The sequence below is a fragment of the Pleurodeles waltl genome, chromosome 3_1 (genome assembly GCF_031143425.1).
Source record: "Pleurodeles waltl isolate 20211129_DDA chromosome 3_1, aPleWal1.hap1.20221129, whole genome shotgun sequence".
Taxonomy (NCBI): Eukaryota; Metazoa; Chordata; class Amphibia; order Caudata; family Salamandridae; genus Pleurodeles; species Pleurodeles waltl.
In genome coordinates, this window is record NC_090440.1 from 80294856 (window position 1) to 80320297 (window position 25442).

Here is a 25442-nt window from a genome sequence, read left to right on the forward strand (position 1 = left end):
CAGGTGCTGAGTATGAGTACACATCAGCAAAATGTGGACTGAGAGGGGCACCATGACAATAAGAGGGTGTCCCATGACTATACTCTCACATCTTTCAGTGCCGACACCCATTACCACTACAGCTTTAAGGCAGTAGCAGCTACAGGATTAAGAGTAGCAGAAAAATATGCCATAGGCCTTTGTGCATCCCCATGCATCTCTGTAAGTATTGAGACCGTGCAGCCCTCCCTCTCACTGCATTAAAACATGAAAGCTTTATTTTAATCAGTCATTCCCAGTGCCGGGGCATGACAGAGATTCTCTCTCAGCTCTAGGAATGCAACCAAACAGTTGTTGCTCCATGGTATCAGAGCAGACACATACTTGTGTGTCAGCCTTTGCAAAGGCTTGGCCACCAGGGAAAAGTTGGGTATCCACAGTCGACAGTGGCCCACCATTCCCAAAAACACCCTTCTTTCCCTTTGGGTAGTTGGCGGATTCATCTTTAAGATGGAAGAGATTCTCTCTTGTGACACCTTCCTCGCTTCCTTCTCAATGTGGTGTCCTTGATATGAGACTTCTCTCTGACAGTATTGTAAATTGCTCAGGAACACTTTGGGGGTCATTCTGACCCTGGCGGCCGGTGGCCGCCAGGTCCACCGACCACGGGAGCACCGCAAACAGGCTGGCGGTGCTCCCACGAGCATTCTGACCGCGGCGGTTCAGCCGCGGTCAGAAGCGGAAAGTCGGCGGTCTCCCGCCGACTTCCCGCTGCTCGGGGGAATCCTCCATGGCGGCGGAGCGCGCTCCGCCGCCATGGGGATTCTGACACCCCCTACCGCCATCCTGTTCCTGGCGGGTCTCCCGCCAGGAACAGGATGGCGGTAGGAGGTGCCGCGGGGCCCCCGTAAGAGGGCCCCACTGTGTATTTCAGTGTCTGCAATGCAGACACTGAAATACGCGACGGGTGCAAACTGCACCCGTCGCACCCCTGCAACTACGCCGGCTCAATTCTGAGCCGGCGTCCTCCTTGCAGGGGCATTTCCTCTGGGCCGGCGGGTGCTCTTTTGGAGAGCGCCCGCCGGCCCAGAGGAAATGTCTGAATGGCCGCCGCGGTCTTTTGACCGCGGTGCGGTCATTTGGCGGCGGTACCTTGGCGGACGGCCTCCGCCGTCCGCCAAGGTCATAATCACCCCCTTTATGTCCATTTTCAGCCAAGTTGTTTAACAACGCAATGGTGTCCTAAGAGTCCGACACAACTAACAGGTTGTCCATATACTGAACCAGTACAGAGTTACAGAGCATTACAAGGACTCCAGATTCTTATTGAGGATCAGGTTGAAAATCAAAGGTTCTCTATATACCCTTGTGGGACTCAACACGGTTTTGGAACTGGTAGGTTTGATTTGATTTGATTTCAATTTATAGAGCTTGACAATATTCCAAGGGCATCAAGTCGCTGTAGTCAGAGCCGACCAGGGACAAAATAGTGTAGTAAACCATACCTTAATAGTCCAAAAGCTGCAATAAGGTGTAAAGCCAGGTCTTAAGTGCCTTTCTAAAAGGTAAATGCTCAACAATCGCAGTCAGAGACTGGGAGAGTGCATTCCAGAGTCTATCTGCAGCAACTGAAAAGGCTCTATCTCCCCATCTCTTCTTTCGGCCACTAGGCATGGAGACCAAATTACCATTGCCTGAGCGGAGATTTCTGCCTAGAATATATCGATGAAACATATCTTTAATTCCAGCAGGACTACAATGGTAAAGTGCCTTATGCACAACACCAATAGCCTTGAACATAATGCGTTTTCTGACAGGAAGCCAGTGCAACTCACCTAACCCTGCAGTGGCTGACTGGCGCTTGGGAATATCTAGCACCGCTCTGGCATTTTGTACCACCTGTAAACCGCCGGGACAAAAGTGGCGGGCAACCGCCGGTCCTGGCGGTGCAACCGCGGCGCTTCTGCCACGGTCGTAATTCCCAGTGAAGCACCGCCAGCCTGTTGGCGGTGCTTCCGACGATACAGCCCTGGCGGTCAAAGACCGCCAGGATATTGTTCCATTGTTTCAGGAGCAATTGATGGAAACACTGTGAGTAACTTAGACACTTGCGGCCAGATGCAGGAAGCCGTTTGCATGGTGCAAACTGCAAAAATCGCAGTTTGCGCCATGCATACGGCCTAACACGATGCTCATTCACAAATTGCGAGTCGGTACCGACTCGCAATTTGTGAATGCGACTCGCAAATAGGAAGGGGTGTTCCCTTCCTATTTGCGACTCGCATCGCAATTCAGAATTGCTTTGTGACCGCGAATGCGGTCGCAAAGCAACTCGCAGTTACCACCAGTGTCCCACTGGTGGTAACTCATTCGCAAAAGTCCTAGTGATATGGGGTCGCAAAATGCGACCCACCTCATGAATATTGATGAGGTGGGTCTTTGCAACCCCATAGCGAGTCGCAGACGGTGTCTGAGACACCGTTCTGCATCCGAGATTGCGACTCGGAAATTGCGAGTTAGACAGACTCGCAATTTCCGAGTCGCAATCTCGGAGTTTGCTACATGTGGCCCCTGGTTCCCAGGTCTCCAAGGATTCCAGCAGCGATCCTCCTTCCGTCGTTATTGGCTATGATTATTTTTGAGTTTGGCAGATTCAATTCCCTCAAAAATGTCAGTGATTTGGCTTTGAAAAAATGAAGCAAGTTGATCGCAAAAGACTTGCGACCCCTCTAATTCTCCAACTGACGGGGAGGGGGTGCTGCTGAACTACTATCAAGAGTTCTCTAGAGGATGAGCAGCTTCTATTTTCTGAGAACAGTATGAGACCTTCTCTTCATTAAGGGCTAACTTATATTTCCTTATTTTGTCCTATAGACCTGCTTTTCATGCTCTTCAAAGGTTTTCCTCTGGATACGCTCTTGACACTGACAGGCCTGCCTAAGAGCTCTCAGCCTTTCATTAAACCAGGGTGTGAAGGGGAAAGCCTCTTCTGCTTCACTTCCTGGATAGGGGCTACCCTATTGGCAGCCATATCCAGCCAGGCTGCAAACTCAGCTGCCCCCTTATCTACATCTTCTGAGATCTTGAAGTGAAAAAGTACTGACTGTCCTCATGCAAAGGTATAGAGAAGAAAGCTCAACATAAATCGATCACAGTGAGCCACTCAACCTCACATGGAACTTGAAGTAATATTACGGCTGGATTCAGTACCACAGGACAACAAGGGATGACAATATTGTTAATTTTTCCAAGGTCCTGCGCAACGCGGTATTTACCACTAGGTTTCTACATGCTCATAATGGATAAATCTCATGGACTTCCGATTATTTCTTTTAAAATGCTTGTTGTATCATTGACTCACTCACTGAGGTTATCCTAGCTATCTCTTCAGGTGTCAAATTTTACTGAAGCATTCTTCGATACTCAGCATTTGGTTTAATATTTACACGGACAGGCTCAACTCCTTTTATGAGACCTATGTCCTTTCCCAAATAATCCCAAACTTCAGGCATCACCGCGTTCTTAAGATCCGGGGGTAAATTGTCTGTGGTCATCAAAGGGTACAGTCCCAGGGCTGTTCCTTGGCTTGCCAATTTGAAACCCACATCATCATCATGGGTCTGAAATGCCATACCTTTCAGTGTACAATAAATGGTTAAATTTAGTTTACATAGAAAATCACGTCACAAGAGATTTATGCGACTGAAATCACACACCACAAACTGGTGTCTCTCTTCAAAGAACCCTATTCTAACTGGAACTTCCTTTGGGTCTAGGTCCATCATCTGTTTATTAGCAACTCTTACAACTTGGACTCTTTTTCCTGAGAGGTGCAGGTTTGGAAGTTCTGCTGTTCTAAAAGTGGAACTGGTGGCACCTGTGCCAATCAAGAATGACATGGAGGGGGCGTGGCCAAGATGGTGGCCGGAGCGGATGCTTTGTAAAGAGCTACGCTCACGGCCCAATAAAAATTAGACAAATATTCAGCCCTGCGCGCTCCCGGTGCCCGCCACAAGTGTGCGGTGACCCTGCTAGTTGGAAGGGGGCTCGTAGATGGCCAGGAGCGGAATATCATATACATGAGGTTGCGGACCCTGTGATTGGGTCCGCGAGTGTCGGGGCCCTCCACGCGGCGGTGAGACGTGGCCGGGTAGAGGAGGTTGCCGCCTGCTGCGCAGTGTCGGCGATGCTGGCTGGGTTCCGTTCGGTCCGTGTGGGCCTAGTGGAGAAGGAGGAGGCCCCCGCCTGAGTGGGCAGCAGGATCATTGCCGATTGAAGCAGATCAGATCGGCCGGACATCAGGTGTGTGCGGTGGCCGCGCCCTTCCGGTAGAACTAATTAAAAGACTGTCAGGCACCGAGCTGGCTGTAAGGCGGCTGTAGAGTGGTCGTTACGCAGCGCTGCTGCACCGGCGGGTGGTAGACGGCCCGATTCGATGTATAAGGAACACACTGAGAGCGCGATGGACTGCCGGGCTGGCTAGATACCTGATTGCTTGGTCGGAGCAATAACACGGCTTGCAGTGAGTAAAGACTTCTTTGGAGACTCCCGGGGGTATGCACCCGGCCAAAAGTGCAGAAGCTGTGTAGAGCACCGAACAATGCTGGTGCGCAGTGGATAGAACTCATCGGTGGGGGGATGGCAGAGGCAGGGGTTCCTTTCCCTCCCTGCCCACCCTCCTTCCGGCGGGACTGAGGGCTTGATCTGATCCTATGCCCACAGAATAGCAAGGAATAACCACGGCCATTTCTGCAAGCACGATACAGGAGCTATGAGGAGGGATATTGAAGTCCCGCTTATAAGGCCGCACAGATTATAGTGAGCACAATAACTTCATTACAAGTGACAAAGTGCCTATTAGATGCATTGCGTCATTGGCACAGCCTTTCCTGACATTACCATACACAGAGGGCCGACTGACAAAGTAACCCGAACAGGGCACTGGAAGAAAGGACTCTGGGATTATCCTAAATTAATCCAATGCAGTGAGGCCTAGCTTGGCATACGAATGAGTGCTAGCACATTGTCCACTGCAGTGTGCGACAGGGGGCTGAATTTTGGTGTGGGACCAGGGCAGGGCATGATCGACACCACGAATGATCATGGTTAAGCCGAAACCATTGAAGGTGCAGCATAATGCCAAAGGGGACATTCCACCTCCCACGGGTGCTGCTGACGACCAAGCCGGCACCCTGCATCAGGTAACTGAAACATTGCGCACTCACTCAGCACAGTTTGATAAACTACTACAAGCGGTGTTGGACACTAAAACTTTGTTGGAAGGGAAAATTGACTCAATGGCGCTGGAAGTAAATCTACTAAGAACGGACCATTGTAAACTGGTGGATAGAGCTACCCTTACTAAGTCAGCGCTTAATACAGCTCAGCCTGACATTGTCGAAACGAAAACTCAAATACAATGAATGGAGGTGGAGATCTCCCATCTGCAGCGCAGGGCAGAAGATGCAAAAGGCTGTTCGTGACGGAACAACGTCAGATTTCTGGGATTCCCGGGTAGAGACACCTAATGCTGAAGTGTTTCTGGAACGGTGGCTGAAAGACACAGTGCTGTTGCATAATGCGCCCTCATCACTAGTGGTAGAACTGGTCCACCAAATACTGGGTAGGCCACCGCACCCGCCCCCGACCACTAATTACACGTTTTCTCAACTACCTTGACAGGGACCAGATCCTTCAATGCTTCAGATCTCTAGGCCCCATCCGAATGGACAATAATGTCATTGCAGCTTATCCGGACTATACCGGGGAGGTACAGTGTAAACGGGCCTCGTTCACGAAAGTTAAACAACTGCTACGTGACAGCGGCATCACTTACTCACTTCTGTTCCCGGCTCGTGTCCGGGTGGTGGATGGAGAGAGGACCCTCATCTTCCCGACCCCAGAGGATGCTTGGACCTGGTTGCACGCCACAGGTCTGGTGGACCCAACTAAGGAGGACACTAGGCAGGAGGGTTGGCTCACCCTCCGTCCCCAAAGGAAGAAAAGAGCTGGGGCTGAGGCACGCCCGTCAAGATCACAAGCGGCGGACGGCCAAGCCCAAGCCTTAAAAGAGGCCAATTTGTTTGTGGTAGCGCAATCTTCGACTCGACGAGAGGTCAGAACCACTGACTCAAGTTCACCGCAGAGTCGTTCCAGTCCTCATTCTTCTCCGTTGATATTTGGCCCAGAACCTACCCGGCGCACAGCTGATGATATTTAAAGCTGCCTACGGCTGTGGCTAGGGTGCAATTTAACTGGATAGCTTATGGGATAGAGGAGCGTCATGGTGAACACACAGATTGGCGCATGCCTGCCCTCACGATCTCGGGCCGGGGATGTCGGCCCTTCTGTGTATGTGTTATGGCTCATGCCTGTGGGCCTGCATGGTCGCAATGCCTGAATTTGACCTGTTCGTCTTGCTCCACATGGGTTGGTGGAGAGCCTGGGACTGCGCAGGAGGGTAGAATATCCGGAATGGGCCACGAGTTGTGATCCATACATCTTCCTCAACTGCGCCTCCCCACACCCATATGGGTCTCCGAAAGGAACTAGGGCCTGATGTAGTAAACTAGCAAATTGCGACTTGCAATTTGCGAGTCCGTGCGACTCGCAAATTGCAAGTCGCAATTTGCTATGCAGAAAGGTGTCTCAGACACCTTCTGCGAGTCGCTATGGGGTCGCAAAGACCCACCTCATTAATATTAATGAGGTGGGTCGCAATTTGCTCCCCCATAGCGACTCTGGGCACTCACGGGGATGGAGGCCTGCTGGGAACAGCAGACCTCCATGTCCGTGACTGCTTTTAAATAAAGCAGTTTTTTTTTCCAAGTGTAGCCCGTTTTCCTTAAAGGAAAATGAGCTGCACTTAGAAAAAAAAAACGAAACCTTTAGTTTCGGATTTTTTCAGGGCAGGTAGTGGTTCCTTGGACCACTGCCTGCTCTGAAAAAATAATTTTGGGTCCAGTCACAAAGGGGAAGGGGTTCCATGGGGACCCCTTCCCGTTTGCGAGTGGGTTACCATCCACTTCAAGTGGATGGTAAGTACGCGGTCACAAATGGAATTGCATACCACTGAGGTGGAATGTGGGGTAGCGTCGGGCACAGTGAAACTGGAAGAACTGGGTGAGTTACGAGAGAAATGGGCCGAGGTCGATTCTCGCTTGCTGCAGTTCGACTACCGTCACTATGTAGCTCGGATGCATTCCGAGGGGGACCACTCTAGCACGCTGCTTGCCTGGTTATTAAGTAGTGAACAACAGCGCACTCCCATAGGCGCCATTCAGCTAGAATCCGGGGTCATAGTGAATGCACAATTAGAAATTAATGAAGCTTTCAAGCAATATTATAGTGCTTTGTACATGGCACGAACCCCCCATCATCAGGGCAATTGGAGGACTTTTTTGAGGCGCTTCATTTGACCCGCCTCACTGCACTACAGGTGCTGGACTTGGAGAAACCCATAGTTATGGAAGAGATCCAGCAGGCTCTACGCCAACTAGCCCACAACAAAGCTCCGGGCAGCGACGGCTTACCAGCGGAGTACTAGCATACATTTTCCACACAGACACATAAACCGTATCTGGAAACGTTAAAAGAGGCTTTTAGTGAGGGTCGACTTCCAGAGTCGCAACGCGAAGCGGTAATAGTGGTTCTCCCTTAGCCAGGTCGCGATCCACTAGACGTCCGGTCGTATCGCCCCTTATCACTTCTGAATTTAGATTGTAAATTATTGGGGGAAAGTACTGGTGAATCGCCTTCTCCTGCTGATGTCATCCCTGGTTCATTCAGACCAATCAGGCTTTATACCTGGCTGCAATACCTTCAGTAATATACAGTGCCTACTGAGGTTCATGGCGGAGACCCCAGAGCTAGAGTACAGACAAATAGCGGTATCGCTGGATATAGAAAAAGCATTTGATACTCTAAGCTGGCCCTTTTTAATGGAGGAATTGAAGCACATGGGTTTCGGCAGAATATTTATGCGCTGGATAACTGTCTTATACTCCGATCCGAAAGCAAGGGTTAAAACAGGCGGGATCATATCAGACAGGTTTAAAGTTGGCAGGGGCACAAGACAGAGCCGTCCCCTCTCGCCGATACTGTTTGCATTGGCGATTGTACCATTGGTAGCGCGGCTGCGGAGTATGGCTCCAGAATGGGGCATACTGGATGGGGATGTGTATTGAATCATCTCTCTATATGCAGACGACTCACTAATATACTTACGCAATCACTCTGAATCCCTTCCGGATTTATTAAGTCTGCTGGATCAATTTGGAGACCTGTCTGGTCTGCGGGTGAACTGGACAAAGTCCTGTCAATTTCCAATGAAATTGGTCCCGGAGTCTCAGCGGCCCACAGCCTTGACTTATGTTTTGCCATGGTGTTACACTACTTTCAAATACCTAGGGTTACATATATACCATGGTGTTATAGACCTTAGAGAGGGTAATCTGGAATGAGCGATCAGGTCCATTAGAGGCTCCTTACCTTTTTGGTGTTCACTCCCGCTGTCCCCACTGGGGAGAGTGGCAATCGCAAAGATGATCATTCTGCTGCTGTGATTATATCATTTTTCTGCACTGACTCTGACACTTTCTTGGGTTTTTTCGGGACCCTGTCCAGCCTGCTGACCGACTTAGTGTGGGGCAATGGACGTTGTCTGGTGGCTCTAGCCAAAATGTACTTACCGCTGGCGCAGGGAGGATTGGGAGCCCCGCACTACAAGCTGTATTATGCAGCCGCACAGATACACTGGATCTTCCGCTGGATGCAGGACCCCATAGGCTCAGAGGCTCGGATAGGGAATGCTTCCCTGGGCCACACTAATGTGCTGCAAAGGCTGCTAGATCATGATGGACCACCGCACCTACATAATATCCTGTTGAAAGCAGCTCAGTGGAATTGGCATTATTACGTGTTAATGGGGAATCGGGCCACGCTATACTCACCTAGGATTCTCCTGATGGCCATCCCGAACATCAGGAGGGTGGCTGGACAGCATAGACTGTCTTTTCGGCCCACAAAAGGCATACAAACAATAGGGGACATTTTTGAGGAGGGTCAGTTCCTGTCATATGCAGCATTGGCTGGGACAAGGTTGGTTCATAGCATACAGTGCTCTACACCAGCTTGTACGTGCCACATGGAAAAGCGGGGAACGTGAGCCCTGACGGCCCCTATTCAACATGAATTACTAGCTGGTATGGGCACACAGTTTAACATATCTTGGATATATAGAACACTGCTGGCATGCCCAGAGGAGGCACAGATACAAGCGAAGGCTAGGTGGGATGCAGTTTTGTCTGCGCCACTGACACAGCAAGCGTGGAACACAGCACTCACTTTGACATACAAAGTTTCACGTAATTCTCGATTCCGATACATGCAATTTAATTATTTACACCAAGCCTACCTATCCCCACGGAATGCCCAAGATGCGGGGATCCGGATGACACTTTCTTTCATATGACGTGGGACTGTTCTCCGGTGTTGGGCGCATGGCAAGGCATAACTTCACTGACTGCTGAATGGTTAGGACATCCATTATCTCCCACGCTCGAATCCTGTTTACTGGGGTATCGCCCGAGACACAGAGGAGGGAAACAGGTGCATAAGTGTATCGACTTGGCATTTGTGTTATTTAAACGCCTCCTAGCGATGCAGTAGAAGGCACTGAGTGTGCCAGACACATACCGCTGGTCAAGCGAGCTGTTGCGTTGGGCTAGAGCGGAGGCGCAGGTACTGCACTCTTTCCAAGATAGAGGGGTGATGGTCAAGGGGGTGGACACATGGGACTCCCTTGTTACCAAGCTGGAAAATAAAGATGATACTCGGCCACTTTGAAGTCCCAGTAGCTCTGTCTTCACATGCCATGCACATTCACGTGGCAGTTTAGCATGGGGGTCAAGAAGTAGAGGCTGGAAATGTTTAAGAAGCTACCTCAGTACCACATAGAACTGCTTTACACTTCATATGATGGGAACCATTGTGATTGACAATAATACATAAAAATATAAATAATTAAATAAATTAAAAAAAAAAAATGTATTCCCCGGTCCTGATCACGGAGCAGACTATAATTTCACCATGAGCTTGCATAACGTTTCAACTTTCTCGCCGCTCAGACCGGTGTTGTCCCCTCCGTTCTACCCCGCCTGGCCTTCCCCCCGCTGGATCCCCCCCCCCACTCCTGCACGGGATCCCTCACAGGCAGTTCTACATTACTTTTTTGTATGTTTCTATATCTCTTTTATTTTTACTTTTAGATCTCTGACTACAGTTATTCTGCTTACTACAAATTATATTAATTTATGTCGATACAATAACACAAGCAGTAATGTTGTACCCGGATGTATATCCGGATTGTTATGTGAAATAAATCAATAAACAGATTTGAAAAAAAAAAGAATGACATGGATGGCCATTCAACTTGCCTTCTATGAATGGACCACTCTGGTCTACCTCTAGGACTGCACCAAGTGCACACTCTTCCTCCCCCTCAGGCACAGTCATTGTGACTGGTCTGAGCCATAGCTCTCAAAGGAACCAAACATGGGAAACTAGTGAAATTCATTTTGGTTTTGGAAAGTGTTCTGATTAAAATTTGAAACCTGCTTGGTATTGAATCTAGGACCAATTGCATTGTGCTGAGTGATAGGGGCTTGATAGACCTGCATCACTGGAGCTTGTGGCAGGTCAGGACTTTGCATCCATGGCTTTGGCACATTCTGTGGATGTACGGGGTTACCAATCTCACTCTGCACAAACCCTTTATTTTGGACTTGATTATTATTCATTCCCTTATTGGTCAACATTCCCTTTTCCAATGTTCCAACTTCTTACAATAATGGCAAGGACTAGATCTCTTTAATGTTGCCACGGTTATCCCAGCACTTGGGTCAGGAGGGACACCATGACCTCACCCTGTGGAACACCGTTTCCAGCATGTATTACAGGTCCTCCTTGCTGGTATACACCACCATGCGTGCCACTGCATTTCCTGTATATAGCTGATTTTGATCTCCCATTTATGCTGCTTTTATCTGAACAAACATGAACTTTTCCTTCAACCCCTTCTGTTTCATGTCCAATTCATCACTGCAATATTTTGCCTACTTCACGATCTCATCAATCAACTCATTTTGCCAGCAAGTCAAATGATGCTGACTTATCAAACTAATCTCAGGTCACAATCCTGTCACAAACCGGGACACAAAATTTCCAATATCCTTGCTTTTGGGATTCGCCATCCCACTATGCTGTTTGAACACTTGCAATGATCTCTCATAAAAAGTATGTACAGTTTCTTTAGGTTCCTGAGCAGGGGACAACAGCACCGGACATGGGCAGTGCAGGTGCCCTCTTGTGGCCCCTCTGCACCTGTTCTCTCCCAGCCTTTTCATGGCGGTGGCACAGTCATGAAAAGGCTGGCGAGAACAAGGTTGTAATCACCAGGCCGGCCCTGACTTCAGCGCCTCCCTGTTGATTACAACCTGAACCCAACGTCAGCCCCTCAGGATGGAAGATCCTGGCGGGAATGGAGGTAGTTTGGTAGGTCTGCCCGCCAACCTTGTGATGTGGCGGTTGGCCAAGCTGAACCGCAGCAGTCCGACCGCCATCGCAGCATTGGACTGCCAATGTCATAATTAGGCCCTCGGTCTTAATTCTTGGAGGGGGATTTTAGAGCATGTTACAATCCTCAACATTTTATTTTTGGGACTTTTACATACCGTGAACAAAAACAGAGTTTGCATCTCTGCTTTTGTTTGTGCTATGTTATTAACATGTATCTATGTTACAATATAAAAGATATAAATTATATTTTATATATCGTAATGGAACTCTAAATTAACGAATGAGTGAAGTCCATGTGCAACTTGGATAAAGAGGTATGTAGACATTTTCAAATGTCAGAATTGTATTTGTGCGACTCGTGGTGCATTCAAAGATGGCTGCCACGTTAGATGAGTACGTATGCGGGCAACAACCTGAAGGACTCACTTGCTTGTTCAAAATCGCCCCTTACTTGTGTCCTACGTCGTGATCTGTCTGCGTGATGACGACACGCTCAGCTGTTCTCTCTCCGTGCTTGTTGTCAGACACTGGAGCAAGATGGCCGTGGGTTAGTTTAGACGAGCTGAGCCCCGAGGGAAGGGACCGGCAGACATAAAAATATATAAAAATAATAAAAATCCAAGGAAACTCAGAGCACTTTCAACATCTTCTTCTTTCCCCTGACGAGGATTGGTTAAAAGGGGCATTACAAGCACCTCTGCACTTGGCCAGGTAAGTGGAGGAGGTGAGCTGCGAAGGGGGAGGGGCTCTGGAAAAGGCCCTCTGTGGCCTCACTCCGGTGACTGATACTCGAGTGACGGTCACTGAGGCGGAATACGCAACCTGATCGAAGATGCACCCGACTGACATAATATTTATTAATTACCCATCAGTATGCCAGCAATGGAAATAATTGTCATCAAAGTATCCTGATGTGGCAGAATATCCCAGCTCTGCCGAAAAATGAATACCGATCGCTGCTTTGGAACAACTCATAACAGCAGAATCATAACAAAATACCGATCACTGACCAAAACGTATTCCTACTCCAAAAATAGCCCTCATCGCCTCTCCTCCCCAAACGCCCATTCTTCTCCTCCATTTGGGCCAAACAAACAGTGCACACTCCTAGCTTTTAGTTTGATAAAACCACTGTTATAACTCGGAGGCCGACGGTCTGACTCATCTAAGTGCTTCATGGCAGAGTGCTGCCCCAGCCAAAATGATGAAATTTGGCCCTGCCTCACATTTTATCCACTGTACTTTTTGGCACTTTCTGTTGTGAAACAAAAAAGTGGAAAATAGTATTTGGTGTATTAGATCGTGTAGTAGGAATGTATTTAAGGTAGTATTATACTTTTGAAAATTCAATATGGAATTTATTGGGATATCCAAGGGCGCACCTGCAGTCTGTCACGAAATAGGCAAACACAAAATGAGCTGTTACTGCCACCCAACTGTGCTCCATCAGACCTCCATTTGGGCTTCTGATTACACTCAACTGAGATGCTGCAGACCCTGATATGGGCTCAACCAGCCGCCAGCATGATCTGGTGCCAGCGCTCCGCTTAGCTCCCTGCAGGCTCTGCTAGGGCGTCTGTACATAGGCGTTTCAATGAGCCAAAGCACCTGTAAGTACCCAGTTGAGTTTCTGTGGGGTGCACTTAGGATATACGACAGGCGTGGAAATGTGCGCCCTCTGCCTTACAAGCATCATATTATTTTATGGATCCCTGCGTTTTCCTTGTTGACTTTCACCAAATTCCCTCCTTCGCTATCTCGTCTTTCTTTCTCATCCTCACTCTTATTTTAAGTGTTCTCACTTATGTGTCTATATTTATTTTTCTCTCCCTGATATTTAGTGCACATCTCGAAGTATTAATTCCGCCCCATGTTTCTTTCTTCCACTGTTGCATTTTGTTTCTTTTTCCCTTCTTTCGCTGCTTTTCCATCCAGTATTATCTCCTCATTCTCACGTTTTGCAGTTTATTGCGCTGTCTTTCATCATTCCTCTAGCTGCATTAATACATGTTTGTTTTGCACCACCTATTTGTCCCTCCTTGCTGCCTCTTATTATACTGTTTACTCTCGTCCTCCTTCCCATCTTTCTTTCATTATATTTCATTTCTCCCGCCCCATTGGCTCATACAGCTATTTTTTCATGCATATATTTTCCTGTTATTTTTTTTCTTTCTTTGTTTAGTTTCACTGTCCCTTTATGTATCCTACAAATATGCTTTTTTATGTTACCTAGTCTTTCACTTTTTTTTGTTTTTCCCTTCCTTTTCTTGCTAAACTTCTTTCTTCAAACTTTGTCTCACACCTTTGCTCCTACTATCTTTGTCATAACTCATCAGGCTCTGCCTCTCTCTTTCCTTATTTACTCTTGTCACCTCTTTTGTTAGAAGTTACTCTTAAGTGTATATAGACGTATTTTCATTTTCTTGCATTATAATCAATTCCTTACAGCAGTTACTCCTCTGTGTGATCCCCATCCATAACTGAAACTTACATTTGTACCGTTATCCTGTCACAACGTTTCTTGTGAAAGTTGTTGTAACTGCGATGACACTTCGTTCCTTCTTAATCCAGGTTTATTAAGAAGAATCCTTAAGTTACATCATAAATAGTAACGGAGACACATGAAATGCAACCAGCACCGTTAAACCTCCTCACACCAATGTGACATTCCAATCCTGACGTAAGAACTCATGTCCGAACTCATGTCACCGGATTCCACTCCACCCGCTCCCATAAGGCGTCTAGGACCATCACTGCAAAAATATTATTGCAGCTCAATAAATACATAAATATAAATCTTTCGGGTATCCCTCTTCAGCTCTCCCTCGCACCAGTCTTCTCCGTTGTGGAGGCAAATTCGAGGGGCTTTTTGTATGTATCGTATGGCCTCTAAATTCGCAAGATGTGAACTGCTATTTTATGGCTTTATTGCTGTACTGTTGCGAAGCACTGTCTGGTCGATCCCTCTCTGCTCTCCCCGTATGTGACACTGTTGCGCACTTTGTCCCATGCACTAATTATTATCACTTGCTTCTCCTGGCTCTGACAGCAACCTGAACTATGAGCGCGCCAAGAGTTCTTCATTGCACCAGAATCGCACCCTGTGGTGACATTCCCTCATTGTCAAAATATCCTCCATTTTCTGAGCATTTATCGGCCCTTGCCTGAATTCAGTGTTGGAAGGTGTCTGGTATTGATCCAAAGCATCCATTTGATATAGACATTCTTCGATCTTTCAGTAATTGCCATTTTATTTGCACCGCCCTTGGTCTGTCAAACCTACAATGTCCTACCGCTCCTGTAATTAAACATCACTTTGTTTTGTGTCGGAGTCCCCCCACATATTTTGCCAAAGAAGGATACTATCCCTTCCTTTGAAAACTGCCCCTCATTATCCTCGAATAGCCCCCTCATGCCCTTGTGTTGAAATCCTCTCATTGTGTGAATTTCCCTTGTCTGTGTCAGAATCTTTCTTAAAGTGTCCAAAGAACTCCTCCTTGTAGAGGCCACGAATGTCCCATTGTTGCCAGATTAAACTCGACAGCAAGGCATATCTTCGGAGTAAAGACTCACATTTTTTAGCACTTTACAGTTTTAGCTGCTTCTAGGTGTCGGCGACCACTAGGCTCCTTAGTTGGAAAGTTAAGGTGAATAGGAAGAACGTTTGTGGCCAAGAATAGCAAAACGTCTTCTCCCCACCTTGGAGACAAATTCTGAGCTCTACCAGCAGCGAGCGATCCCTCGCTGTAAAATGAAGAGAATGGCAGTATAATCGTCTTCTTCTAATCTGGTAAGAGAAGCTCATTAAATGTAAGACATAGGGCTGCTGACTGGAAGCAGATGAGCTACATGATTCATTGACGTGCACATTCTGATCATTGACTCGTTTTCTGTGAATCTAACAAAATAAATCCAATGTCCCAAAAAACTCCCCATTGACTGTTCCGAATATTCTCGTTGTGTGTCCCTAATTTCTCTCTAGAATTTAGTCCCTCAGTGGAATTTAAGTGAATTACGTGTTTGATATTGATGTATTCCCCCTTCGATCTGCAACCCTCAAAATACATTTAGTAAGAGACATTTCAGATGGCACTGTCAACCAACCTCTTCAATTCTGTAATCGGCGGCATTACCCATAGTGGAGTGTAGCCTGTCACGATACAAACACACCCTTCACTTATTTATTGATCACTAACCCTTTAACTCTGGCCTTCTTGGCAGCTCAGCAACATGACATGCAGCTGTTACCAGCTCGGTTAGCTGTGGTTTACATATCCTTTGTTTTACCTTACCCTGTTATGTTCAGCTGGCTAGGTGGCTCAAACACCCTCTGTGATCTGCAGACCACGAGCTTGAATTCTGTCAAGGCCACAATCATAGTGACTTGGGGCCAGATGTACCAAAGGATTTTACCCATACTGTGTCTATGGGAAAATGCTTTAGTACATATGGCCCGGGGTTCCTCCCTAGTTTGGTAGATGAAGCACTATTCATTTGATTAAAAGGGGTCTCTTATTTACAGCTCTTGCAAACGTCGGAAGTACCAAGTTGAACTCAGACTTACAACAGATTTTCATTCCTGTAAACGCGCTCGACATACTTTACTTGGACGACCTCTCTTTCTCTGACCAGAGTATTATCTATCTGATCCAGTAAGTTTTGTTATCAGGGCAGATTGTCTAAAGCGTAGCTACTACATGCAGTTCTCGTAAGTAGGATTGTCGTGTTTTCTTCTGCGATGTTGTTGCTTGGAGTTTCGCAAATAAAGCGAGCTTTCCACCTGAGACGGCGAAGCCACTGTAGCCCACGCCCTGTTCCAGGCGGCTGTACTGGGCATGCGAGCTGTTGAAGTGGTGTGCTGGAATGATGTGTCATGTAAACATTTCCTTATTGGAATGTTGTCACGAGAATTGCACTGAGCATGGAAATATTTAGTAAAACTTGTGGTTGTCTCTGTACAGTATTTGCGGTGCTCGGCGTGACATATTTATGAGAGCTATGTGTGAACAGTTTTTTTTTATTTTCCGAGAAGATTTGTTTTTATGCTTCATGAAACATAAATATGCTTACTTTTAAATGCTTGTTCGAAATGCCACAGAGGGTACTGTGCCCCTCCCCACAGATAACAATGATTCTGGTTTATTATTCTTAAATTGACAAAAACCAGAGAAAAGAGTTTACAGATAAATATAGTTAATGTTTTTGATATGCATCCTGCATTTTCATTTTATAGCAGGATACATCCATTGCCCGAACCTTAGGTGGTCTTTGAATCAGTGCTTTCTTGCCACCAGGATGACATATTTCCACCAGAAAACACCCTACCCATATCTTTGTAATGGCTTGTTAATGCTTTGTGAAAAGTCCACAGTACCTTCACCAAGTACAAAACACTACAAAAGGTTAGAGACGTTTGGAAAAGAAGAAAGGCGGAGCTAAATCTGGGATCAAAGCCCTATATGCTGTTGAAAAAAATTAACTCGTTTAGATAACCGTCAGCTCAAACGTTTTCTTAAATCCCTGTGCCAGTTTAAAGATGCATCCTTTTATTCTTCATGGAGCCAAATGTTACTTTGCAAATTGCTCCAAAATCTATTGTACTTCTGCATGGCGTCTGCAAATATGTGCTAACCTCTGAGAAAATCTTTTGGCAGAAAATAATGACTGACAACTCTGAGAAATCAAATGTTGGAAGTGAAAATGTGGGTGAAAAATAAGTTGTGAAATCTGTTAGAATACATGACCATTAATGAATGAGCTGATCTAAAGAGCTTTGGAGTCTGGCTGGCAGAATGTCTGTTTGTCCTTGTGGCTGAGGAGGCTTTGCTGCCAGTGTGGCGGAATTCTACATTGGACATCCAGGCTGGACTGCTAGGCCTTTTAACCTCTAAATGGTAGAGCAAGCAACTCCAAACCGACCTCTTTGGATCTCATCAGAAACATCTACCTTGACTCCTGTGACATATTGAGCACTGAACCACGTCTGAGCACTCCCATCGCACCTATGGCTTTTAATTGAGACTAGAAATGTATTCACAATCACAAGGGAAATAGCAGTTCGGACTGGACTGTTTAAGTTGGAGCAGGGTCTTTGCTGATTTGCGCTTGCTTGGTCCTATTTGTAGCTGCACAAAGAAAGCAAAACGGTGATGGGTCGGAGTGCAGCCCAAATTAATTAGCAATGGCTTGATTTATTTAGGTTTCCACTCATTGCTTTCTTTGTTTTTGTCAATAAGGTTTCAGTCTGTGATTGAAGCCTTGTAGCATAACTTTTACTGACAAAGCAAGTAAGTGGATTGGAAAATCAGTGACTGTGTTCTACTTTTTGACATGTGGGAAAGCTTATATTCAGAACAGGAGGCCGAAGCTGGTTATGTTGGCAAGCCAGTGATCAATACCCCAGGCCTTCTCTGTTTATTATGAAAAGTTATGCCAAAGGCAGTAGACCTGGCATATTTATTGTAAAAGCATATTTTTAAGTCAATATATTTTAGGAGTGGATTTTTATTACTTGGTGTTACAGTGTGCAGAGAGCTATATTATGATATGTAGTCTCACATATTAGCGTAGCAGGTAAGGGTTTTGTTGTTGAACACCCCATCTGGGAAACTGTGGAGATAGAAGATTTGCACTGTGATGATCCTTATCAGGCCCTCTTATTAGAGAAGTATTTTGCTTTGCCGATTGCAATTTTGTATACATTTGTAATTTTATGACTGTATGCCTGATGGTTGTATTGTATGAAAGTGTACATTCAATGCAGTAGGCCTAACTTGGTTATTGTGAGAAGCCAGTGATGTAGCCTTTATGACTGATTGGTTCACTGGGAAAAGTCTGCCATAGGTCTGATCTGTGTATTATGAAAAGTTATGACAAAGGCAGTAGGCCTGGCTTATTTCTCATGAACAGCATTTCTTAAAGCCTGTAGACCAGTGGTTAATTTGTACATAAAAACATGCTGTGCCCAAAGCTCTTCTTTGAAACATGCGGCTGCTGCTTTTAAATGTGCAGTCACAGAATACTGAGGCAGTGTAATCCTAAAGCCATCTCTGGCCTCTTTAACCACTTCGCTGCCAGGCCTTTTCCCCCTCCTGTGCCAGGCCTTTTTTTGCCTATTTGGGGCAGTTCGCGCTTAGGCCCGCATAACTTTTTGTCCACATAAGCTAACCAAGCCAAATTTGCGTCCTTTTTTTCCAACATCCTAGGGATTCTGGATGTACCCAGACTTTGTGGGTTCCCCTGAAAGAGGCCAAGAAATTGGCCAAAATACAGGGAAAATTTAGTTTTTTTCAAAAAAATTGGAAAAAGTGGCTGCAGAAGAAGGCTTGTGGTTTTTCCCCTAAAAATGGCATCAACAAAGGGTTTGCGGTGCTAAACTCAGCAGCTTCCCAGCTTTCAGGAACAGGCAGACTTGAATCCGAAAACCCAATTTTTCAACACAATTTTGGCATTTTACTGGGGCATACCCCATTTGTGCAATTTTTTGTGCTTTCAGCCTCCTTCCAGTCAGTGACAGGAATGGTCATGAAACCAATGCTGGATCCCAGAAACCTAAACATTTCTGAAAAGTAGACAAAATTCTGAATTCAGCAAGGGGTCATTTGTGTAGATCCTACAAGGGTTTCCTACAGAAAATAACAGCTGAAAAAGAAAAATATTGAAATTGAGGTGAAAAAAACATCAATTTTTCTCTACTTTTTACTCTGTAACTTTTCCCTGCAATGTCAGATTATCGAAAGCAATATACCGTTACGTCTGCTGGACTCCTCTGGTTGCTGGGATATATAGGGTTTGTAGGTTCATCAAGAACCCGAGGAACCCAGAGCCAATAAATGAGCTGCACCCTGCAGTGCGTTTTCATTCTATACCGGGTATACAGTAATTCATTTGCTGAAATATAAGGAGTAAAAAATAGCTATCAAGAAAACCTTTGCATTTCCAAAAAGGGCACAAGATAAGGTGTTGAGGAGCAGTGGTTATTTGCACATCTCTGAATTCCGGGGTGACCATAGTAGCACGTGAATTACATGGAATTTCTCAAATAGATGTCTTTTTTACACACACCCCTATATTTGGAAGGAATAAATGTAGAGAAAGACAAGGGGCAATAACACTTGTTTTGCTATTCTATGTTCCCCCAAGTCTCCCGATAAAAATGATACCTCACTTGTTTGGGTAGGCCTAGCGCCCGCGACAGGATATGCCCCAAAACACAACGTGGACACATCACAGAAAACAGAGCTGTTTTTAGCAAAGTGACTACCTGTAGATTTTGGCCTCTAGCTCAGCCGCCACCTAGGGAAACCTACCAAACCTGTGCATTTCTGAAAACTAGAGACCTAGGGGAATCCAAGGAGGGGTGACTTGTGTGGCTCGGACCAGGTTCTGTTACCCAGAATCCTTTGCAAACCTCAAAATTTGGCTAAAAAAACACATGTTCCTCACATTTCTGTGGCAGAAAGTTCTGGAATCTGAGAGGAGCCACAAATTTCCTTCCACCTAGCGTTCCCCCACGTCTCCCGATAAAAATGATACCTCACTTGTGTGGGTAGGCCTAGCGCCCGCGACAGGATATGCCCCAAAACACAACCTGGACACATCACAGAAAACAGAGCTGTTTTTAGCAAAGTGACTACCTGTAGATTTTGGCCTCTAGCTCAGCCGCCACCTAGGGAAACCTACCAAACCTGTGCATTTCTGAAAACTAGAGACCTAGGGGAATCCAAGGAGGGGTGACTTGTGTGGCTCGGACCAGGTTCGGTTACCCAGAATCCTTTGCAAACCTCAAAATTTGGCTAAAAAAACACATGTTCCTCACATTTCTGTGGCAGAAAGTTCTGGAATCTGAGAGGAGCCACAAATTTCCTTCCACCTAGCGTTCCCCCACGTCTCCCGATAAAAATGATACCTCACTTGTGTGGGTAGGCCTAGCGCCCGCGACAGGATATGCCCCAAAACACAACATGGACATATCACAGAAAACAGAGCTGTTTTTAGCAAAGTGACTACCTGTAGATTTTGGCCTCTAGCTCAGCCGCCACCTAGGGAAACCTACCAAACCTGTGCATTTCTGAAAACTAGAGACCTAGGGGGATCCAAGGAGGGGTGACTTGCGGGGCTCGGACCAGGTTCTGTTACCCAGAATCCTTTGCAAACCTCAAAATTTGGCTAAAAAAACACATGTTCCTCAAATTTCTGTGGCAGAAAGTTCTGGAATCTGAGAGGAGCCACAAATTTCCTTCCACCCAGCGTTCCCCCACGTCTCCCGATAAAAATGATACCTCACTTGTGTGGGTAGGCCTAGCGCCCGCGACAGGATATGCCCCAAAACACAACGTGGACATATCACAGAAAACAGAGCTGTTTTTAGCAAAGTGACTACCTGTAGATTTTGGCCTCTAGCTCAGCCGCCACCTAGGGAAACCTACCAAACCTGTGCATTTCTGAAAACTAGAGACCTAGGGGAATCCAAGGAGGGGTGACTTGTGTGGCTCGGACCAGGTTCTGTTACCCAGAATCCTTTGCAAACCTCAAAATTTGGCTAAAAAAACACATGTTCCTCACATTTCTGTGGCAGAAAGTTCTGGAATCTGAGAGGAGCCACAAATTTCCTTCCACCCAGCGTTCCCCCACGTCTCCCGATAAAAATGATACCTCACTTGTGTGGGTAGGCCTAGCGCCCGCGACAGGATATGCCCCAAAACACAACGTGGACATATCACAGAAAACAGAGCTGTTTTTAGCAAAGTGACTACCTGTAGATTTTGGCCTCTAGCTCAGCCACCACCTAGGGAAACCTACCAAACCTGTGCATTTCTGAAAACTAGAGACCTAGGGGAATCCAAGGAGGGGTGACTTGCGGGGCTCGGACCAGGTTCTGTTACCCAGAATCCTTTGCAAACCTCAAAATTTGGCTAAAAAAACACATGTCCCTCACATTTCTGTGGCAGAAAGTTCTGGAATCTGAGAGGAGCTACAGATTTCCTTCCACCCAGCGTTCCCCCAAGTCTCCCGATAAAAATGATACCTCACTTGCGTGGGTAGGCCTAGCGCTGGCGACAGGAAACACCCCAAAGCGCAACGTGGACACATCCTAAATTTTGGAAAAAAACAGAGGTGTTTTTTGCGAAGTGCCTACCTATAGATTTTGGCCTCTAGCTCAGCCGGCACCTAGGGAAACCTACCAAACCTGTGCATTTCTGAAAACTAGAGACCTAGGGGAATCCAAGGAGGGGTGACTTGCGGGGCTCGGACCAGGTTCTGTTACCCAGAATCCTTTGCAAACCTCAAAATGTGGCTAAAAAAACACATGTCCCTCACATTTCTGTGGCAGAAAGTTCTGGAATCTGAGAGAAGCTACAAATTTCCTTCCACCCAGCGTTCCCCCAAGTCTCCCGATAAAAATGATACCTCACTTGCGTGGGTAGGCCTAGCGCCGGCGACAGGAAACACCCCAAAGCGCAACGTGGACACATCCTAAATTTTGGAAAAAAACAGAGGTGTTTTTTGCGAAGTGCCTACCTGTAGATTTTGGCCTCTAGCTCAGCCGGCACCTAGGGAAAGCTACCAAACCTGTGCATTTCTGAAAACTAGAGACCTAGGGGAATCCAAGGAGGGGTGACTTGCGGGGCTCGGACCAGGTTCTGTTACCCAGAATCCTTTGCAAACCTCAAAATTTGGCTAAAAATACACATGTTACTCACATTTCTGTGGCAGAAAGTTCTGGAATCTGAGAGGAGCTACAAATTTCCTTCCACCCAGCGTTCCCCCAAGTGTCCCGATAAAAATGATACCTCACTTGCGTGGGTAGGCCTAGCGCCGGCGACAGGAAACACCCCAAAGCGCAACGTGGACACATCCTAAATTTTGGAAAAAAACAGAGGTGTTTTTTGCGAAGTGCCTACCTGTAGATTTTGGCCTCTAGCTCAGCCGGCACCTAGGGAAACCTACCAAACCTGTGCATTTCTGAAAACTAGAGACCTAGGGGAATCCAAGGAGGGGTGACTTGCGGGGCTCGGACCAGGTTCTGTTACCCAGAATCCTTTGCAAACCTCAAAATTTGGCTAAAAATACACATGTTACTCACATTTCTGTGGCAGAAAGTTCTGGAATCTGAGAGGAGCCACAAATTTCCTTCTACCCAGCGTTCCCCCAAGTCTCCCGATAAAAATGATACATCACTTGTGTGGGTAGGACTAGCGCCCACGAAAGGAAAGGGCCCAAAACACAACGTGGACACATCACATTTTTTTATAAAAAGCAGTGCCTACCTGTGGATTTTGGCCTGTAGCTCAGCTGACACCTGAGGAAACCTAGCAAACCAGTGCATTTTTGAAAACTAGAAACCCAGGGGAATCCAAGATGGGGTGACTTGCGGGGCTCTGACCAGGTTATGTTACCCAGAATCCTTTGCAAACATCAAAATTTGGCCCAAAAAACACTTTTTCCTCTCATTTCGGTGACAAAAAGTTCTGGAATCTGAGAGGAGCCACAAATTTCCTTCCACCCAGCGTTCCCCTAAGTCTCTCGATAAAAATGGTACATCACTTCTGTGGGTAGGCCTAGCGCCCACAAAAGGAAATGGCCCAAAACACAACGTGGACACAACATATTTTTTCACAGAAAACAGAGGTGTTTTTTGCAAGGTGCCTACCTGTGGTGTTTGGCCTGTAGCTCAGCCGGCCCCAGGGGGGGGGCAGAAATGCCCTAAAATAAATTTGCCCCCCCAACCCCCACCCTCCCCCGCCGGGAGCGACCCTTGCCTACGGGGTCGCTCCCCCTGCGTGACATTGGCACCAAAAAACAAATCCCCGGTGCCTAGTGGTTTCTGCCCCCTTGGGGGCAGGTTGACCTAAACTCAGCCAATCTGCCCCCAAGGGGGGCAGAAATGGCCTAAATACAATTTGTCCCCCAGGGGAGCTACTTTTGCCTGATGGGTCGCTCCCCATCTCTAAAAAAAAAAAAAACAAAGAAAAAAAAGAAGAAAAAAAAGAAAAATTCCCCTGGCGCCTAGAGGTTTCTGCCCCCCCCCCCCGGGGGCAGATCGGCCTAATAATAGGCCGATCTGCCCCCCGGGGGGGCAGAAATGGCCTAAAATAAATTTGCCCCCCCAACCCCACCCTCCCCCGCCGGGAGCGACCCTTGCCTACGGGGTCGCTCCCCCTGCGTGACATTGGCACCAAAAAACAAATCCCCGGTGCCTAGTGGTTTCTGCCCCCTTGGGGGCAGGTTGACCTAAACTCAGCCAATCTGCCCCCAAGGGGGGCAGAAATGGCCTAAATACAATTTGTCCCCCAGGGGAGCGACTTTTGCCTGATGGGTCGCTCCCCATCTCTAAAAAAAAAAAAACAAAGAAAAAAAAGAAAAATTCCCCTGGCGCCTAGAGGTTTCTGCCCCCCCCCGGGGGCAGATCGGCCTAATAATAGGCCGATCTGCCCCCCGGGGGGGCAGAAATGGCCTAAAATAAATTTGCCCCCCCAACACCCACCCCCCCCCGGGAGCGACCCTTGCCTACGGGGTCGCTCCCCCTGCGTGACATTGGCGCCAAAAAACAAATCCCCGGTGCCTAGTGGTTTCTGCCCCCTTGGGGGCAGATTGACCTAAAATTGGCCAATCTGCCCCCAGGGGGGCAGAAATGGTCTAAATACAATTTGCCCCCCCAGGGGAGCGACCCTTGCCTGATGGGTCGCTCCCCATCTCTAAAAAAAGAAACAACAAAAAAAAAACACACAAAAAAAAAATTGCCCTGGCGCCTAGAGTGTTCTGCCCCCCCCCCCCCCCCCCCCGGGGGCAGTTCGGCCTAATAATAGGCCGATCTGTCCCCCGGGGGGGCAGAAATGGCCTAAAATAAATTTGCCCCCCCCAACCCCCCCATCCCCCCCCCCCCCCGGGAGCGACCCTTGCCTACGGGGTCGCTCCCCCTGCGTGACATTGGTGTGGTGCCAAAAAACAAATCCCCGGTGCCTAGTGGTTTCTGCCCCCTTGGGGGCAGATTGACCTAAAATTGGCCAATCTGCCCCCAGGGGGGCAGAAATGGTCTAAATACAATTTGCCCCCCCAGGGGAGCGACCCTTGCCTGATGGGTCGCTCCCCATCTCTAAAAAAAGAAACAACAAAAAAAAAACACACAAAAAAAAATTGCCCTGGCGCCTAGAGGTTTCTTCCCCCCCTGGGGGCAGATCGGCCTAATAATAGGCCGATCTGCCCCCAGGGGGGGCAGAAATGGCCTAAAATAAATTGCCCTCCCCCCCAGGGAGCGACCCTTGCCTAAGGGGTCGCTCCCTTTGCGTGAAATTCACGCAAAGAAAAAACTCCCTGGTGTCTAGTGGTTTCTACCCCCCTTGGGGGCAGATTGGCCTCATCAAAATAGGCCAATCTGCCCCCAAGGGAGGCAGAAATGGCCAAAATATAATTTTCCCCCAAGGGGAGCGACCCTTGCCTAAGGGGTCGCTCCCCACCAAAAAAAAAAAAATGAAACAAAAAAAAAATAAAAAAGGTCCCTGGTGCCTAGAGGTTTCTGCCCCCCCTGGGGGCAGATCGGCCTAATAGTAGGCCGATCTGTCCCCAGGGGGGGCAGAAAAGGCCTTCCCGAAAATATGCCCCCCCTGGGAGCGACCCTTGCCCAAGGGGTCGCTCCCTTTTGTCAATAACAATAATAAAAATAAAAAAAACCCTGGTGTCTAGTGGTTTCTACCCCCCTTGGGGGCAGATTGGCCTCATCAAAATAGGCCAATCTGCCCCCAAGGGGGGCAGAAATGGCCAAAATATAATTTTCCCCCAAGGGGAGCGACCCTTGCCTAAGGGGTCGCTCCCCACCTCAATAAAAAAAAATGAACCAAAAAAAAAAAAAAAAAAAAAAATGGTCCATCGGCCTAGTAAGGCCGAGG

General features: G+C 47.3%; 1 protein-coding gene across 4 annotated transcripts in view; it reads left to right on the plus strand.

Annotated features, from left to right (window-relative positions):
- The first annotated feature begins 12052 nt into the window (after positions 1–12052).
- Positions 12053–25442, plus strand: part of LOC138283788 (golgin subfamily B member 1-like) — a 409771-nt gene continuing 396381 nt past the window's right edge. For 2 of the 4 annotated variants that reach the window (XM_069221869.1, XM_069221870.1), the window contains exon 1: positions 12076–12267. The gene's annotated coding sequence lies outside the window, so the exon portion shown is untranslated. Of the gene's footprint in view, positions 12268–25442 lie in introns of all 4 variants that reach the window. The other 2 variants (XM_069221871.1, XM_069221872.1) reach the window with 2 other exon arrangements.